Genomic DNA, 6,310 nt, shown 5'->3' on the forward strand with positions numbered 1-6,310 from the left:
TGTTAACTGGTCAAGGACATAGGGTTGTTCTCCAGGGTCCATGTTGTTCAGTTCAGAAAAATGATTGGTAGATTTAGATGATGCTCAACAAAAACAAGAAAGTCTACCGTGGAAGAGCTTTGTTTTCATTCCTGGGTATGATTCCTTGCATATTGTGCAAACATGCATGGTAGAAATTCCATCAATCCTTTCTCGAAAGCGACGGTGTTCTTCATTAAGGGGAGGGTTATATTGGATTTGATGAATGTGAGATGGGTTGGTTTGTATAGTTGGGAGAGCATTTGAGGTGGGAAGGGATGTAGAGGAAGTAGTAGGGTTGTTGTGGTTTTCATAAAGTAGTTGTCGTCGTGCATTTATTCTATCCTTTTGCTGTGAATAAAGAAGACGCCGCCACTCATTTTTGGCTGCAGTTTGATTATTTTTTGGCATATCTAAACAAGTACAAATAATTATTGTTAGTTTTCATAAACGAGTAGTGCATGTTTGGAGAATGTATTACAAGTTTTAGAATTAACTTTTTTTATTTCAACATATAATTAATATGTTTTATTTCAACATACGTGATGGTAGATATATTAGGTAGAAGGAAAAACATGCAATTAGGAGTACTATAAAATCATATGTTATTTCGGCATCTATTATTGAGAGGAGAGAAGTAAGAGAAACAATATTTTGCTCCCTTCTTCTTCATTTTTTTTTGACATGTTTGAACGATAACATGAATAGATTAGCAAGCAAGAGATCAATGTATAGCATGTAGACAACGAACGGGAAACGTATGTAGTAACTCTTTACAAATGTTGATATCTATATTATGTAAAATGAAAATGGTAAACATACATATTTTGGAATAATTGGAAGAGAGTATTTGCAGTGAAAGCTACAGTTTGCATCATAATAACATGGGTTTATAATTTACAAAAATATGAGATAATGAGTTGTGCGGAAATTTATGTTTGTTTATATACAAACAGTCGTGTTAGAAGAGACCCTAAAAAACATTTCAAAGGCGGCGAACAATAGGTCGTTTTGAAGTGGACATTGCTTGAATGTCAGTGAGTGCTTCCTTGCATGCAGATGCATATTGAATTTCTTCTGAATTGATCAGTATTGGTTGCAAGCACTGAACACCGTTGAAGTAATCTGCTTTAATGGAAAGTGTTAGTAGGAAGCAGCGTCCTGAAATTCGGCCACAAATTTCCTGTAGATTAGTTGGTTCGATAGAAAGAAGGAACATGTCTTTTGCTGTGATGCCCATGAGCTCGTTCCCTACATCATTGAAAGCTGTGACATTCTGTAGATGCCCGGTGTGGTCATGTAGCTCAAGTTTAAGTTTGTAACGGTAGTCACATTCTGGGAAGTCACCATTACATTTTGTACAATGCCAAAGATTGTTAGAATGCTCCACAACCTTCTTCATGCATTGTTTTCCATTGAAATCTAATGGACATGCTAGAAAGTAGAAGTCGTCCATATGAAGAGTAGTAATTGTTGCTCGAACTGAAACCCATATTGCTTTATCAGAGGTTTGCATGCTAGCAATTTCATGAAATGTCTTTCGTGGTAGGGCACGTTTCGAAGCAACACCATAGTTTCTACTCAAAGATGGAGAAGAAGAGCTATAACCTGTTTCACGAAACCATGCATGTAGTTGGTGAGTTTCTTCAACTTGTGGATTTATGATGAGAGTGCTTGTTGATATCGTCCCTATTGTGGTGCCATTAAATTCAGATATACGACCTCCTTTGATTGCAAGGATTGGTGGGTTGTCGAAAGAGTAGAATTCAGAAAGGTTTTGTCCTATATAGTCACAATGGTCTCCCCATAATGTTACATTAATGCTAAAACCCGCTTGTCTTTTAATATGAGTGTTTTCCTTAATGTTTCACTTCTGTATTTTCATTGAATTGTTGATGCATGTGAAGTGGAGGTAACAACACCAATGACATCCATATTCGTATTTGGACTTGCACTTTTTATTTCAGCAATAGTCTTGAAGTGAAATCTCTGGTAAGGAAACGTTGGATCATCTATGGGACATGGATTGATAGTGGAAGCAGTAAACAAGTAAATTTCCCATTTGTTCTTGAGGTGGTTGTAGTTTGGATTTGCTTCTTTCATTGTGCCATTTGAAACAATGTATAGTTGCCCAACTTGAATTAGATTGTAAAGAGATTCGACCAATTCAGCAAATGTAGAAAGGTGGATCTCTTCCTTATCACGATTGATAAGGTCAAATCCAAAAACTTTTCCTGAGCCTCGCACATTGTTGTAAGTCTTCAATGATGTTTTTGCCGATGCCCTACCTTGGATTGACCAATATTTTTAGTAAGGAATGAGTGCCGTGAATGGAATTGTTGTAGTTGTTGTTGTAATTGGTGGAGTAACTATAGAGGGCAAGGTATCTTTTGCTGATGAAGAGCTAAATTGGGATGTACCCGCCTTTCCATGTAGTAGCGTCGATGAGTCCTTCGTCAATGCTGCTAAGCGCATCACAACTTCAAGCTAAACCACTCAGATGGACCTTATGTAAACAAATGAGAAATGAATTAATGAAGATTCCATTTTCCTTTTCGTAATGCAAGAAGCATTTAGAAGGAAAAAATTAAAAGAGGGCAACTTCAAATGGTGGGCCTTACGAGGAGTTTTGAAGCACTGTGCAAGCTGCTTTTTTAAGTAGAATTATCGAGCCAATTTGGATGTCTCTAGATAAAACCTGTGGGCTATATGTGGATGGTAGCGAAGTCTTATGTTGATGTGTTCCATCAGATAGGGTAATGTGGAAGTGTGAGGATGTTGTTTTTAATGAGGTAGTAGAACCAACATTGATTATCTAAAGTAGTGGTTGAATCTCGGTGGAACCATTCAATAACAGAGGAATGGCATTCATTGTCAAGGTTGTCTCCATAATATTAATAGGAGGATTCTTTTTCCCGTGATAGTAGTACCTGCAATTCATCAATTTCACCACAACACAAAATTCTAGTAAAAGAAGATGTGATGTGAATGCGAAATCTAATCTAACAAGGCTAACTTTTGATGGTGAAACAATAATAAGGGCACAACCTAGATGGGGAGGAGAACAACCTCTCATATTAACCACCCAAGGTAGACCACATTAACAAAATGCATGTTAATAAGATTCGGTGACAAGGTACATATTGTGCAAATTTTGAAGTACCTCAAGTGACTCAAAGATCCTTATAGTCTTACAGTACCTTTAAAACATGTATGAAATAGGAACATTTGCCAGCCATTCCTAATACTGATCCTTGCTGCAATATTCTGTTCGCACATGACATGCGATCCTTTTAGGAGAAATCCACACGTTTCTTACACAACATAAAACCCATTAAGAGATGTGTTTCCATCAAGGCATTTGCCATTTATTTCGCTCACTTAATTTACCCTTTTCAGACCTCTTTTAAAGGCTGACTGGACTCCTTATGGCTTTGTAATAATATTTTATAAGTGGTTCATATTAGTAGGCCTTGGAGGCATTGACATAAAGTGCCCTTCACGTGGAAGCAGTGTGCTTCTTTTGTGAATATTGTGCATAATTCATGATATTTTAACTATTTTCTGAACAATCCATAATTTTTTTTTATTATGCTATATTCGGTTGTACTTACTGTGCTTGTGCAGTTTTGCACATTACAGGGAATCACTTTCATTAAACATATGTTGAATAGTAGCCATTGCATATGACAGACACGCTATTCAAACACTGTGTATAGCTTTCAATAAATTTGTGAGTTTGATGCATGAAAGGGTAGAGCGATTGAATCTGAAAGTTCACACATTCCTTCAGCCCAGGCATCTAGAAGAGCCATCTGGGGCCAAGCTCATGTTTGTAATAAGAGCCACTAGAAGAGCTATCTGGGTCCTCCCTCTTGTTAGAAACAGGACCCTGAAAACAACATCCAGACCATAACAACAATCAGATTCCATGAGACACACAATTGTGGCCAAATTGTAGACTATCATGGGCAGTTTCTATATATTTGTAGCCTGACCAACCCATGTAAATGCAACGATCTGCAAAAAAGAGGAGTAATTCAATTCCCATTCCATTTTCGTACAAAGTTACAAAGAGCCAAATGGGATATGATGTGCAAGTGGAAAGAATGTGGGCAGTGTCGATATAATTTTATCCTCACCAACCCATGTAATTTCATGGACTGCAAGGAAAGAAATTTATGTTCCTCTTGCTCTGATTAACTATTTACAGGACAAATTACACAGGATTGATAATCTTGAAGCAGATGTCCTCCAAACAAGAGGGCTTGCAAGTGTAATACAACACATATTTTATCACCCGATCCATCGCACCCAAAAGTGAATGCATCAATATCACTACATGACCCTTCCATGTGATCAACAACCATGAATAATTATATGTACCAACGCCCCCTGCATGTCCCATCCCCATCAATGTGTATTGAAATGGGCTCTCAACCAAGGCCAAGCTCATGTTTGTAATAAGGGCCACTAGAAGAGCTATCTGGGCCCTCCCTCTTATCAGAAAAAGAGTAGGTGTGGGCTCAGGTACTTTTCCTACAAGTATGTTTATACCACAATGGTATTGGTGTGCTACAGTCTCCATTTTTTATGGAAAATATATGTGCTAGAGTGCGTTAAGATTTGTCCAAAGAAATGGTAAAAATTGATAAATCCTTGATTCTAGATTTTAGTTATTCGAATGTTGAGCACATTTGATTGTCATAATAAAAAAGGTTGCGATAAGCTGTATTTGGTTCCATGTCTCATGCATTTCCTCTAGTTGCATGGTATGTTGGGGAAACGCTGATTTGATGCATTGGTGACAGCATGTTCTCTTTGAGGGGATTTTTAAGTAATACACGTAATAGTTTTTCTGCAAAAAAAGTCTCTCTCCCTACGCTTCATGTATCTAATGTCTACTGTTGTCCAGGAAATAATGATCTTTCTCATTTTTTGCCATTTCATTTTTAAAATCAAATTATACTACTAGAATCAGGGAAGTCTTAAAATATTGAAATTATGTTTTGGAGACTTTATAAACATTTTTGACCCAATAATTTATATCTTAATTTCTCGACCGTGGGTGTTTTTAATTGTATTCTGCATTTGATCTGTTTCACAAGATTCCCGTTTCTCTCACCTGGGGTTCAGGATATAGGCAGATTCTGCTGTATTTGCCCGTTTTATTTAATAATTTAAACTCTGTTTTTTTAGATATAGATGGAAAGATAAATATTTTAATTTTATTTTGCAGTGCAAGGTCTGTATGCAGACATTCATCTGTACTACAACAGAAGTGAAGTGCAGGGAGCATGCGGAAGCAAAGCATCCTAAAGCAGACATTTTTCAATGCTTTCCTCATCTCAAGAAATAATGAATAGCTTGTTATCTGGTTTTGCTACATGTGGTACCTAATATATTTTGTAGACGGGTAAATGTATGTGCATTAAGTTTTGGTAATCTAAAAATGGGTAATCTATTGTAAATAAACAACTATTAAGCGTGTTTCTTAATGAAAAATATTTGGAACTATATTTTATTGTTGAATGTCACAAGTGGGGTTTTTGACCCTTATTTCTCTTGAAGAGGTTTCCATCAAATGAGTCGATATCTTGGTATAGCATTGTCATTTGGTTATGGAGTTGAACCGGTGTTTCAATTCTTATGTTTGGTAGTGTCTACGCTCATAATAAGCCTCTAAAATGTTTGGTAGTGTCTAAGTTCATGATTAGCCTCTAAAATGTATTTCAAAGGCAGGCATGTCGAAGAAAACATGTTACCATGTGAAGTTCTATCATGTTGATCAAACAACAATTGGTATGACATCAGATTTAAATGTCACGTGATTGCTTTAATCCATAGAATATGTTAATCAACTAAATAAATTACATCTGTTCACTGGCATTAGTGAACTTGATTTACAATTTTTTCCCTCTGATAAAACAGACTTTGTCCTCAGGGCCATTGAACATATGTTGAATAGTAGCCATTGCATATGACAAACACGCTATTCAAACACTATGTATAGCTTTCAATAAATTTGTGAGACTGCTGCATGAAAGAGTAGAGCTATTGAATCTGAAAGTTTAGACATTCCTTCAATCCAGGCATCTAGAAGAGTTATTTGGGGCCAAGCTCATGTTTGTAATAAAGCCACTAGAAGAGCTACCTAGGTCCTCCCTCTTGTCAGAAACAGGACCCTGAAAACAACATCCAGACCATAACAACAATCAGATTCCATCAGACACACAACTGTGGCCAAATTGCAGATTATCATGTGCAGTTTCTATATTTTTGCGAAATAAAC

At 36.7% G+C, this 6,310-nt stretch overlaps 1 pseudogene; it reads left to right on the forward strand.

Moving 5' to 3' along the window:
- Positions 1-2,335: 2,335 nt before the first annotated feature.
- On the forward strand, positions 2,336-5,454 carry LOC149193097 (uncharacterized protein At2g23090 pseudogene; annotated as a pseudogene).
- The last annotated feature ends 856 nt before the right edge of the window (positions 5,455-6,310 follow it).

The sequence above is a fragment of the Pinus tabuliformis genome, chromosome 2_2 (genome assembly GCF_031772625.1).
Source record: "Pinus tabuliformis cultivar Carrire ecotype Pingquan chromosome 2_2, CPIR1, whole genome shotgun sequence".
NCBI classification, from domain to species: domain Eukaryota; kingdom Viridiplantae; phylum Streptophyta; class Pinopsida; order Pinales; family Pinaceae; genus Pinus; species Pinus tabuliformis.